Below are 14,579 nucleotides of genomic sequence, written 5' to 3' on the forward strand. Positions count from 1 at the left end.
TCCCATTAATAAATCAATAACTTTTTGTCCAGCTTATAATATCCACTAATGCAGTCTCTACACCATTCTGAACCAGTATCATGAGGAACCAGAGTAAACAGTTATACACAAGACATCACTGATTCAGTGTATGATGAAATATCAAGGGATAGATTTTGTTTCAGGTTTGAACAAACCAGTCACTGCCAGTACTGACAGGATCAGGTAAGAACACACTAAACATTTGTTGCATCATTCTTTTAGGTACAAAGAAAGGTAAACAGATGATGTCTTAGAACTGGAGGTTAGCATTTGACACTGAGAGTTTGACTAACAGGTTGAGTAACAGATCTATTTCCACTTATAAAGCTAAGTACAATTTAGAATTTATTTGAAAGAAATAATACAATAGAATATACAAATAAAAAAATGATGAGGTGTGGTGCATGCACACAATGTCACAGTATATGCCAATTCCCAAAAATTGTAATTTAAGATTACTAGAGTCATTTCATGCCCAGGACAGCATGCTTACACCACAGCAGGTGTGGTACATATATATTGCTGTTTATACTCACTGTCTTGCCTTTTATGTGGGAAAAACAGAGAAGATGGTACGCTCATATTTATGAACATTTGTACAGCATGTCAAGAAAAGATATAAAAACATCCCTGTACAAAATCTTTAAATGATAAAGATTTTAAAAGATATGACTTTATTTTTTGGAAAATGTCTTGAAAAGTGAGAAGGGAAGAAACCGGGAAGATACTGTAGAGTATAAGGAATTACTTTGGCAGATAAGATTAAATGCAGGTAGATTTTCCTGGTTTTGAATAATAGCATTTCAAAAGCCCAGTACTACAAATGACAGCTGCTAGGTTTGTGATTGGTTATTTCATGTTGATCACATGAGTAATATAGTTTTTATATATGAAGTAGTGTCTGTTGATTATAGGACAAAAGTGCTAAATAAACTACAGCTTGTTGTGATGACACAGTGTGGTTTATTGATTGATATATATATATATATATATATATATATATATATATATATGTGTGTGTGTGTGTGTGTGTGTGTGTGTGCATATATATATAAACACATACACACCACACACGTACACATATGCGCACCGGCATAGCTAGCAGTTCTTGCATTTGGTGCAATCACTTGATTTGAGGAGCCAAAAAAAAAAGCTCTTTGCTCCTTCTAAAGCTACTGCTTTTTAGTTCTGATTGCAAATTGCAAATCACAGCATGCATTGATGTCATGGCACTTCACTTCAGACCACAAATGCAAAAAAATGCACTGAAGTCCAGTCATGATGCCTAACACAACTTCATAACACTGGTTCCACTTTGATCATTTTACAGTAGCAACAAACATTTACATTTTATGTTTTGACTTGATTTCTACATGCACCCACAGCATGGACAGCCTGGTTGCTTGCTCTGCTTACCCAGTAGTAGTAGTACCAAGTCATCTAAAGGAATATTCCAGTTATTACTTCTTCACTAGATAAAACATCTCTTTTCTTCTATATGTTGATGGGCCAGTCCCGGGCTACTTCCTGCCCTGGTCCCACTACCAGCAAATGAGAAAGGAATAAAATAAACTAAATAAAATAAAGTGTGTAAGTATGTGACTGCAAGCATTAAATTAAAAAAAGAAACAAACCAAAAAGCAAAGCCGCTGATGTGGTCTTGACTAAATTAAACATTTTTGAACATTGCTGCTGCCAGCATTCCAGCGGGTCTACTTTCAAATCCCAACTCCCATGTGATTGACTATTAAAATCCCGAGATGAAAATCACGAAACTGCAGAAACCTGAATGTCGAATTTTTCTAGGGTAAGTAAACACTTGCCCAAATGTAAACAGAACTCACACTGAGGTAAGTAAAACCCACCTTGGTGGGGGGCTACTCCCACCACAGCCCCCAGTGTGGGAGGCTGCACCCCCCACACCCCTCCAACTATATATACCAACTCCAGGATCACACTACAGTGGAAAAAGGGCATATTGGGACGTATTTACTTACTCTAGTAAAAATTCGACGTTCAGTTTTCTGCAGTTTTGTGATTTGCATCTCAGGATTTTAACAGTCGATCATATGGGAGTTGGGATTTGAATGTAGACTTGCACCCAATATATCGCTCCCTTCCTGTACACACAGCAGCCCCAATTAGAAGTCTTCCCATGCTTTGGGGTAGTGCTTGATGCTCATTCCTTAGTGTAAAACATAAAGATGAGCATATGCTTGGTTTTACTGAGCCGAAAAGGGGGTGGGGAATTGCCAAGATCACCATTTCATCATGGAAAAAGTTATGCAAGTGTAGTTCAATTTAATTTTTACTTTTTTGTTAAAAAAGAGAAAAAGTTATTTACAGAGTGTCTGGATGATATTTTGCACTCCCACCACTATCCCTTTCCCCCTAACCTTTCTATGCAATTTTATATATGGATCTACTTTTAATTATCAAAATCTCACGTTTATTTATTTTTATTTTTATTTATTTTATTTATCAAAAGATCCAGACCAGAAAAACAAAATCTCACAATCCTGAAACTACATAACACTAAAACCCAAAATACCAAAACCGAACGCACAAACTGCACATAAAACCCACTTCAAAAATCAACAATATAGACCAAAAAACACAACACTATATACCTCCAAATGCAATATTTATAAAATTAAATTAGTAATTAACCTTCCCTCAACAAGCCATACAATCTAAAACCAACCTAAATGGGGGGCTATGCCCCCCCACACCCCCTGATGTGGGGAGCTTTCCCCCCCCACCTCCCTAACTATATATACCAACTCCAAGATGGCACTATAGTGGGGAAAAGGGCATATACCTTTTTCTTACCTTGTAGTACAGCACAATCATCCAATACTGCCAGGACTGTACATAATATCTGCCATATTTGCTCACATACGCCCTACACAAATTTAAAGGGACATAGCACATTTACAGACACTAACTACGAATTTCCTACTGCAATATTGTAACTATGACATTGCCACTTTAAATTTTAAACTACTGACACTTGGTATTCTAAACATTCAGTCTTCTGACTTTTGATCTTCTAAACTTTCAGGATTTTAAACTTTGGGCTTTCCAGTCTAGATCTTTTAGTCTTTGTGTGTATATATATATATATATATATATATATATATATATATATATATATATATATATATATATATATCTATGCATATATATATATATATATATATATATATATATATATATATATATATATATATATATATATTGTGTGTGTGTGTGTGTGTGTGTAGGAGCCACACCACTGCATGTATAAATATGGGAAATGTGTTTAAAGTCTGAGGTTTTGGTACCTTTGAATATTTCCCTTACTCTAAGGTACAGTAATCTAGAAGCTAGTATATATAAGTAGTGAGAGTGTGGTCATGCTGGATGTTATTACAATGAGTTTTAACATTAGCTGTATCTCACACGTCTGATAGCTAACCATGTCTATAGATCAGTCTGTTTTATATGTATCTGTATCAGTAACTCACTCTGTCTCTCTCTCTCTCTCAATGGGTATCATACATCCTATCAAAATGACAGAATGGTGACATCAAGGAGATCAACACCAATTTGTTGGCATAGACAGGTGGTCAACAAGTGTACTAGATTGACAATCCTTGGGTAAAAGATTATTTCCTTTCCCTGGGGATTATGCAGTCTCGGAGTTAGTATACATAATTAGCAGGGGGTTGGGGGGCACATCCCCACACATGGGAGTGCAAGGGGATGCAGCACTCCTGCAAAAACACTTGTCATTGGTTTAGTCCGCTGTGGGTTAAGCCCCAGAGCATGTGCAGAATGTGTCAGTATTTTTGATTTAAACATTATGACATCAATGTACTGGGTGTCAGTGCACTGTCCATTTCATCGTGTGCAACATATATATATATATATATATATATATATATGTGTGTACATAAATACATCTTAATTATATAAGCAGTCATTAGTTAACAGCTTGTCATACAAAGTGTTTGTTTACAAGCACACATGACAGAGTGGTACAGGCTCGCAAAATGGGGAACGGCAAAAGCAGTCTTGCTTCAGTAAGTGCTCTCACAAAGCACAAGTTCACCTTCACAGGATCAGATATACAGTCCATAGCTTTTGTTTAACTCAAAGCTTCAATTGTCTAGCATAATGCAACAGTACTTAGAAGATATGTCATCTCCCTCTTAGTTCCAAAAACAAAGTCCAAAACACAAATAGGGTAAGTTTCAACTTCAAGCTATCCATTGGAGTAATACCATAGCAGATTTCTTGGTTTTCTAAATAAGTTTTCAGCTTCATTTGTCCATTGAACTTTGAATGAAACCCTGCCTTTTTTTAGGTCAGTCAAGGGGTAAGTGATGATATTAAAATGTGGAGTGGAACTAACTTGCCAAAGCTAAAAGTGCCTTAATCCTTCCTTTTTATAGTTGACACAAGTCAATTCTGGACTGCCTCATTTTTTTCAGACTGTGGCTTCACAATCTGTTTGCCTGATATATATCAAAAATAGTGGGCTTCTGCCACATTCAACTTCTGTTTAGCTAGGTTACCTGTTCATTCAGCTTGGTGCAAGAAATTCAAAATGGTCTTAACTTTAAGGAGATGACTTTCCAGTCTTTGAAAAATATTATAGTGCCATCCAGGGAGACTGTGGCATATCTGACAAAAGGTCATTAAATGTTGTCTGTAAGGATATGCAATGTTTCAGGTGCTCTATGGAGATCAAATGGCAGAAATGCATAGTGAAAGGGTCCATCAGTTGTACACAATACCATCTTTTCCTTCACTTCTACAGCTGGGCACTATTTGCCCAAAACTTTTAATTAGATCTAAAATTGACAGTAATCAAGCTTTGCCCAACGTTTCAGTCAACTTGTCAACTGTGGGTATCAGATGTAGGTTAAATACAGAGAAGCTGTTTAAAATTCTAAAATTTTTGCAAAATCTTATAGACGCATCAGGCTAGGGGACTTGTACAATATGACTGTGACTATTCCAATCAGTTTGGGATTCTTCTATGACCTGAAGTTTAAGCATTTTATGACCCTCATCCCTAATTGCTTGGTGTTGGGATCTTGGTATCCAGTATGGCTTCCAGTACCCTTTTTCACCAGCAATGTTTTCTATATTTTGATGGATTAAACTGATTCTAAACTGATTCTACCAGGCAACTCTTGAGTATTGTCATTCCTGAGAACAAATTCTTTTACTTCCTGTTTTAAAAAATTTACAATGTTCCCATATTTTAACGTCAAGATGGGTTTTTGGAGTCTTATTATCAAATTACAATCACAACTTACAACAGAAAAATGTAGTTTTTCCTCCAAGGTTTTACAACCTTTATGTTGTAAAGCTGTTTTGTTTTTTCCTTTGGTTGTTTCACCTTATAATTCACTTCACTTACTTTTCAACACTTTTTAATGGTCCTCAGAAATAATTCATTATCTGAAATAATACTACACATGTCTTTACCCAAAAATTATACAATCATCTTGAGACAAAACCTTGAACTGTGTCATAATACCTTAGACAATACCGTCTCTAAATCTAAATGATATTAAAGCCTGCAAATCCATATGGAACCTCCTCTTAATTAAGAAGAAAATTATTTCTAATTCATGCAAACTTATTCTTTCTATCCAAACGCAAAATGACCAAATGTTTTCAAACTACTGGAAAGACCAAGATCCCTCCATTACCTCTAACCAAATCTCCTAAGCTATTCAACTCTCCTTGAAACTTAATCTCCTTAAAAAACTTTTAAATCCTATGATCTTAAACAATGCATACCTCACCCCTGTTATACTTTCTAAAAATCTATCCCTCCTCCTCTCCCCTCTGTCCCCATTGTAACAATCACAACACTGTCCTGCTTCATATTTTTTGGAGCTGCAAATGCTCATATAGACTCTGGTGCTCCCTTAGGGTACAATTGGAAAAAAAAGGGATATGAAAAAAAATGACTTTGACCTGGAAATTCACAATATTACATATCCCCGCTATAGGATTATACAAACTTCAGACTTTTATCTTAATAATACTCTTTTCCCTTGTCAAACTTTATATCACCCTTAACGGGAAGGATAGATCTCTACTTACTTGGGATGGATTTAAACAACTTCCTACCAAACACTTACTTACCCACAAATATCTGAAATACACCCAAAGACTTAATACACACTACTGAATATTGGGATACTTTATTTGATATCCTTCTAACTTAATCTCTGTTAACTTATCTATTTTGTTGGACATAAGGCGTATCTGTAAATAGTTAGTTGTATATAAGTCTTTATTACTTTCATTGTTTTGGTTGTGCATTGTCTGTTAGCATTTTGTATTGCATTATTAAAAATTGTTAATAAGATAAAAAAAAAACAATTTCTAATGGTCACTGCCACTTTGTAAAGAAATTATTTTCATTGGTGGATACTAGCACAATAACTTTGTCTCCTGGTTTGAATTCTGTTACGATGAAAGTTTCTGTTACATGCTATCTGTTGTGCTTAATTGGCTCTCTCAATGTTTTTTCTTACTATATTTCTTAACATATCCTGCAGGTCTGAAAATGTCCTAGGACACCTTTAAAGGAAGTGATGCAATCCTTCCATATTTTTGGGGGGGCTATACATTGTAAGCCAAGGGAATGTCTGCCATATATTAGTATACATAGTTGGAAGCTAGTTGAGACTTGGATCACTTCTGTTATAACAAAGAGAAGATAAAAAAATGATGTCTCACTTTATCCTATACACTTTTGTAACCTTCTGTAACACAAATGTTAAGCCCAATACAGACACTCTTAACTGTTACTCTTATAAAATGACAACAACCATGTATTACTCTGAACTTGCCAATAAGAATTTCTTATGGAATTCTTACCCTAGAAAAAATTAGTACTAGTTCTTTCACTATGACCTTTGCATTGATGCTTCTAAAGGGTACTGCCTCAGGAAATATCATTGTCAATAATTATTAGAATATACACATGATCTTTGTCTGATTTTATGAGTGGACCCACAATGTCCATTGCTGTGTGTTCAAATGGGACATTTGCAATGGCAAAAGGTATCAAAAGATACTTAAATCCTGGCCTGGGTGCTGTCCTTTGAAATCTAGGTAGGTTGTAGAAAAGTTCTGTAAGTCCTTCAAAATTCCAGGGCAGTACAGTCTAGCTAAAACCCTACCCTTTATCTTATCCATCCCTAAATGACCACCCAAAATGTGTCTATGCTAATGCCTTACCTGGATAACTGGATAGGAAACAGAAAATATACTCCTGGGATTCCACCTATGTCCCTGCTGGGCAGGGGCTCTGGTGCTAACTTGTCTAAATATGGGCTAAACTCTTGGCTAGTTACAGACACTCTTAACTGTTACTCTTATAAAATGACAACAATCATGCATTACTCTAAACTTGCCAGTAAGAATTTCTTGTGGAATTCTTACCCTAGAAAAAATTAGTACTAGTTCTTTCACTATGACCTTTGCATTGATGCTTCTAAAGGGTACTGTCTCAGGAAATATCATTGTAAATAATTATTAGAATATACACATGACCTTTATCTGATTTTACGAGTGGACCCACAATGTCCATTGCTGTGTGTTCAAATGGGACATTTACAATGGCAAAAGGTATCAAAAGATACTTAAATCCTGGCCTGGGTGCTGTCCTTTGAAATCTAGGTAGGTTGTAGAAAAGTTCTGTAAGTCCTTCAAAATGCCAGGGCAGTACAGTCTAGCTAAAACCCTACCCTTTGTCTTATCCATCCCTAAATGACCACCCAAAATGTGTCTATGCTAATGTCTTACCTGGATAACTGGATAGGAAACAGAGAATACACTTCTGGGATTCGACCTATGTCCCTGCTGGGCAGGGGCTCTGGGTGCTGACTTGTCTAAATATGGGCTACACTCTTGGCTAGGCTTATAAGGGCTTCAGGGCCAGTAGCCTAGTAACCTCCTATGATCCTATAGTAATTTCCTATGATCATTACAAACATCTAAAATGTCTTGGAAACAACAACTTGTTGTAGTTGTACTGTTCCAGGGGCTTAGCCAGAAATTTACATTTTATATTGTAACCTAATGTTGTTGCCCCCACCACCCAACTATCACTTTACAAATGTACTCAATCATCAAAATACTACTCCTAGTCATATAGGAAGGGGACACATTATTCTGAACTGTTACCATTTATACCAATAAAAAGTTTTTTTAAAAGTGTATTCATTTCACATAAGCATTCTTTGTATACCACTGTACTGTAAATATTCATTCACACAGTTTTAAACATTCTGTGCTTTTTGAGTGTTGAAGTTTCCAAGAGATGCTCAAATAAAAATTACTCATTTGAGTACACTGAGTATGCCTAGCTACACCCTTGTACTGTTTCTGCTCATTTCACTCCCATTATATTCTTTCTGTGCTTTTTCTAGCTTTGTTCTATGAATTGTCTTCACACCAAGTCTTCTTAAAGTTTACATGGATGATTTGTAAGTCAGTAAAGTCAGCATTGTTTAAACATTATACTGATTTGAAGTGGAGGACATGTCTAATTTTCCTACAAATACAGGTGTAGGCTTTTCTTTTTCATCTAATTAATCAATTTTAAAGGACAACTTATGGAAATAATGTTCTTTCACCAGGGGAACTGGCAGTATCCATTTTTTTCCTTCAGTGTATTTCTTATGTTCTCTGTCCTGTTTTTATTTTTGATTGACTCATATAATTTGAATACCAGGAAGAAGTTTAGAACTGTCCTCTGTTGAGGTTCTTCTTTTTCTTTTTCTTCAATACGAGGCCTGTCTGTTTCTTCCTCCATTTTATATATGACTTCTCCAAGTGTATTCTTAACTATTAGCAGTTCACTGTCAGTTTCCATACCAACCTCTCATATTACTTTAACACATGTAGTCTTCTGGGAAGACTCAACTGCTTTGTTAGCCCCTATAAGTGACTACTGTTATTATTTTGATTGGAGGAAAGTGCAATTGTGATGTGTGTAATGTGGTATTTAAATAGCTCATTGGGAAGTTATATTTGTTTTTTGATGTCTTAGTATTAAAAAGACGAAAGCAATAAAATACTAGAGTTCATCTCCTTTTCATGTCTTTGATGGTTCTTCTTTTTCTTCTTCTTCTGCTACTTTTCTTATTATGTTAATAAATGAAGTCCTTTGGCAAAACTTCCTTCGTCAGTCTATATACTGACTTGATCATCTTTTTAATAACAAATTTCTTCTGAAAATGAACAGTGTTAGATTTATTTAACCTTTCCTCCCAAACCAAATCTTAGATACTTTTGTGTAATCTAATCCCATACCATTTTAGTGGTGCTATGTATTTCTGCTATGTATGTCTTACTGAAATTCTTCCATAAATTCCATAGCTTTTTGAACTGAGGAAAATCTTGGTGAACTATCACATCATGTCTTCTGTTGGGCAATAGAGCTGCAGCGTGTAACACTTTATCCAAGAGAGTTTGTATTTGTGGCAGTGTTACAGGTAATTTTTTCTTTGCTCCATGTGCACCTTTCACTTCAGTTTTCTGTTTATTAGTTGCTTTAAGTCTGTAGCTATATCATGCTTCAACTGATGTAATCATGCCTCTAAATGTAATATTCTCTGCAATTATTTTTCTTCAACAACTGTTTCATATTTGACATGCTTTCTCATAGCACAATTGCAAAAATCAGACTCTAATGCCACTATTATCACATTCCATGTGTTAACAAATCATAGACATGTTTTAGGTACAGTTTATTAGCTAGCACTAACAAATATTCTGCAAACGTAGCACTGTTATCACTAACTGTGTACTATTTGGCTACATGTTCTGGTACAGAACAATTAAAACAGACCATTTCAAATGGAGACAGTTTTTTTCTTGTTTTTAGGTAAAGCAGCATACTTAGATGAAGGGTGGTTATTAGCTCTTGGTGATGCAAATCTAACTTGAAATTTGCAAGCTCAGTTAATAAACATTTCACTAGTGGAGACTTGGAGTACTTCTTTTACAGCAAAGAGAAAATAAATAAGCAGATGGTCTCAAGTTTCTCCCATCTTCTTCTTCAGAAGATTCAGGGTCACTTTGGAATATACACATTATTAAATTACTAAGGAATATCCTTTTAAAATCATTTACTGTTAATGTTTCTAAATTTTTACTTAACTGTTCACATGAGGTTCTAGCCACAATTTCAAAATATGCATTAATTAAGTCAGCCATTTTTGATCATACTGGTATGCCCATATTAAATATACAGATGTGAAACTTAAGAGACCGAGTCTCAGGTTAAGTTGCAGCCCTTGGCAAATATCTTTTGCTTCAGTTTTTGGTAATCCTGAGCATCTATGTCTACTATGCTTAAAAAGCCTTCCGTGAGTTCTCAGTCAAACTGGGCAATCGAATCCTAGCCCAGTTGGTTTGGAGTCATTGTTCCTGAGCTACATACCTTTCTAAGGTCACCAGATTGGCTCCCTCTTCATCTTCCTGGGTCAGCCTTTTTAAAAGTTCACTGGCTTCTGGGACTTCTAGCGTAGTGAGTTGCAGGTTCATCTTGCACAGACTCAGTTGCAACTCTTGCAGAAAATAGTTAAATAGAACAGCAGTCACAGCTCCTTCATGTAGCACTTAAAACTAAGAACCAAAGGAGTTCCTTCACTTGTCTTCACAAGAAAACATGTTTTATTTCAGAAAGAGTTATGCACTTTCATCACACAGCAACAAATTGACTTTATCAAAACTATTAAAAAAATATTTTCAGACTCACTTTAAAAACTAAGACACAATCATGTGATCATGAATAGCCACTAAAAACAGCAAGTAAAATTAGCATGCACAAAAATTTAAAGTGGTAGAATACTTAAATGATATTGTATGTGTACCATTGTATACACATACTCTTATCTAAAGTTAATGTTCCAATGATTTTAGTTTCAAGATTGGCAATATGAAAACATTGTCACTGATTCCTGGAACCTTTGTAACATTAAGTCTGAGTTGCCACAACAGTTCTTCTCATTCAAGGCCATTTCCAGGGACTTCCCCTTTCCGAGATATACATTTTGCTAATGAAAAAAAAAACTTGTATATTGTGCAAATAAGAGGCTGCTTAAATTGTACACTGTTAACATTCCCCTAATTAATATCTGTAACATGCTCATAAATCCTTAATTTAAGTGAACGCTTCGTTTCCCAACATAATATACATCAAAGGAAAGACATTATGTGAGGTATATTACTGTTCTGGTGTTGCCATTGCATCTACTAGGGCAAGGGATTGTTCACTGACTGTTTTTTATCTGAGACACTTGTGACATAAATATATCTACATTGTCTGCACATCCCACATTTGGACAATTTCCATGTGAGTGACAGAAATATCTGATGGACTCTCTGTTATAGTCTTAATTTTATTTTTCCTTCTAAAAACAACATTTGATTCAAGATGTATGAAGTGTTTCTTCATAGTGAACCTCAAGTCTTTCAGAATTGGTTTACAAACCAGAGTTTTGCCACTAATAACTGCAGCTGCCATCTCATCAATGAATTGAGCTTTGTATTGTCTGTTGATAAGCATATTTTTAAGAACAGACATTTCTTCTGAAAGCACCCTACCAAAGGAAATTATGCAAGACAGTCTTATCATTTGTCCTTTCACAAGATGGTGCATCTGGTGGAAAGGATGGCAGTTGGTGTAGTGGAGATAGGTGTTAGAAAAGGTTAGTTTACAATATAAGAAAGAGAGAAAACAATGGGAAGCATTGTTTTTTGAGGTCGACACATCCAAGTAATGAATACTATTTAGTGAAGAAACAGCCTAAGAAAATCCATGGTCTGTTCCAAGTATTCAAAAAAAGTTCCAGTTCACTGGTAGTACCCAACCATAACATAAAAATGTCATCTTGATATCTGAGTTGCAAACAATCATGGCTTTAAATGAACAGTGAAAATGTATTTCTTTCCCCAATGCGTAAGCATTAGCTGGCATAAATGGTTGTTGCTGCCGAACCCATTGCTACACGAGTGTATTGCTGAAAGTGTTCGCCTTCAAAAAGGATGACATTGTTGCTTAGTGTTATGTTCATGAAACTTTCTATAAGCCTGACATCTGCTGTATTTAATGCTGTGTGTTTTGCAACACAATACATAAAGCATTCCATCCATGTATTATGAGGAATAACTGTGTAGAAAGTTTTGATGCCGTCTGTAACTAACAACAAGTTGTCAGAATATTCCACCTTGGAAAGAGATGCCAGAAATACCATGAATCCTTTACTATCTGGGGATGCTCATCCAGAATATTCTTAAGTTTATGGTCACCATCCCAAATGCTGCAGGCACAACTGGGTTACACATGTGCAAATACTCATATAGATCTTGCCTGATTATTAGTTGTAACAACAAATCTTTAAAATGAAATTATTATTGTCATAAGCTATGCCTATTTCATTCTTGGAAACACTGGAGTAAAAAGTGGTGCCACTTAGCATGCTGAGCATTTTTGCTGAGTAATCTAATTAATTTATTAATTACTAGACCCCCCCACCATTTTCTGGTTTAATCAGTCTTATGATTCTGTTTTTCAAAAAGGGCCATGAGTTCAGATAAACACAAGTTCTGAAGTAATTCCTTATGTTTTGTACTGCAACTTTTCTAATGTCTGTTTCACATAATACCTTATAAATGCTGATGTTAGGATGCAAGGGTGGGTTATAACAGCAAGACATTTTGAATGCAGATCTACTGTTGTGGTCATTGTTGTTAAAGATTAACTGAATATTCAACTTACATGCATAAATCTTGAGGTCAATGAAAGTAGAAGCAAGATCGGCCTTGATAAACAGGATAAAGGAAAAATCTGTCTTGAATATTCCAGTATCTATTGGTTCCTCCAAAAAAAAAAAAAAAAACCCTGTAGTTTAAAATATTAAAATCACCATTGCAAATGACTTTCATCTTTGGGTGTGCCACTTGCTGTTGTAAAACATTGTTCTGTTCTGCTGGTATGTAGCTGAAGTGTGTCTCCTCTTTCACCTATGAAAACAGGGTTGACATGGCCAGCTGTTCCCTGTTGAGTTGTTCTGGCATTGATTCCACTGACTGGCAAGGCAGTGGGACCACTTTGAAGGGGGGGGGGTTCTAAAAAATCTTGGTGGTTATTTATGTTAGACTCAAGCACTTCTAAACCAGCTTTAGAGTGACCAGTATTGTTTGAATTATCACCCACACTGGTGACTTTTCAACTTGGATTAAGATAAACATGGTTTTTCTTTGTATTCAAGTTTGTCTCTTTTAAGTTGTTTAGATTTACATTCACAAATAGTTTTGCACACATTGTCAACCTTAGAAAACATGTTATACTGAGTTTGGTGTAACTTGAACACTAAATCTTTGGTAATAGACTTGGTCAGTTGTTTGATTTTGTCTACTAAACTGTCCAACTTCTCTGTATTGTATCTAATAAGAAGAAACATCATTTCAAAGTCAGTCCTACCAAATAAATTAACTCACTGTATAGTTTGGAAGTTGCATTAACTTCATTCAGAAATTTCTGAATTCTGAGTACTTTTGGTACTCTGTTGTTTGACCTAGTAAGTACAATATTGTGTAACAGATTAGCAAGCTTGTGTGGTGTAAGTGTGTAGGAAGGTGGTTAATTTAAAGAGAAAGGAGGAGGTCTGGTTAATTTAAAGAGAAAGGAGGAGGGGGTCTAGCAGATGAGTAGCTAGGATATGATGAAAGGAGAAGCTGCTTTGGCACAAGGTGTCAGGAGGAACAATCAGCAGATGCCGATCAGGCTGTAGTACTGCATTTATGGTCATGGCTGAATCACTGCAGAAAAGAATGGCGATTCTACAATTTCAGTCATAGCTGAAGAGCTTTCGCACTCTGTTTGCAGTATTTAGACAGTAGCAAGCCATTTGTTACTTCTTTGATTTCAGGAGGGCACCAAATTGGAAAGCTGCACAGGGACACCAGAAGAGCTAGCTGTAGGTCAAGAGCCTAGGACAATGCTCTGCTATTTTCCTTTTGTGACTGCACCTCAACTAATGAGGAAGAGGACTTGAGAGGCAAAGAAGGTTCTATTATTTAAGTTGCTCTTGATACCTGTCCACGCATTATCAGAAAATCTGTAGGATCTAAGCTTGAAATGAAAGGCCCTGAAGAAACCTACTTAAGCATTAGGAATATTTACAAACTCCACCCAGGCAGAAACTGGAGGTCAGTATTAAACTCTAGACCCTGGGGCATTGAGGTAGGAGGCCTGATTCCAAAACAATGTGTGTCTGCCACAAACTGCTGTCCCTAGGCTGCATAGATATTCATGATAGCTGTGATTTTAAAAGCAGTGCTGTAGGTGTGGTATGAAAATGTAGAAGTGTACAGGTGGTCACTGATATTTCATGGTTTATGCATGATTCCAAAATATTGCTGTGATCTGTGATAGCGTAACATACTGAACATGGGATCCTTTGAGGAATCATGATTAACAGAGGCAAAAATGCTGCTGTCTACAAGTGAGTTTCTAACCACGGGTA

General features: G+C 35.9%; 1 pseudogene; it reads left to right on the forward strand.

The window, feature by feature from the left end:
• Window positions 1–4,058: 4,058 nt before the first annotated feature.
• Window positions 4,059–14,579, forward strand: part of LOC122815005 — a 62,215-nt pseudogene continuing 51,694 nt past the window's right edge.

The sequence above is a fragment of the Protopterus annectens genome, chromosome 11.part0, assembly GCF_019279795.1.
Source record: "Protopterus annectens isolate FY-2018-M chromosome 11.part0, PAN1.0, whole genome shotgun sequence".
Classification (NCBI taxonomy): domain Eukaryota; kingdom Metazoa; phylum Chordata; order Ceratodontiformes; family Protopteridae; genus Protopterus; species Protopterus annectens.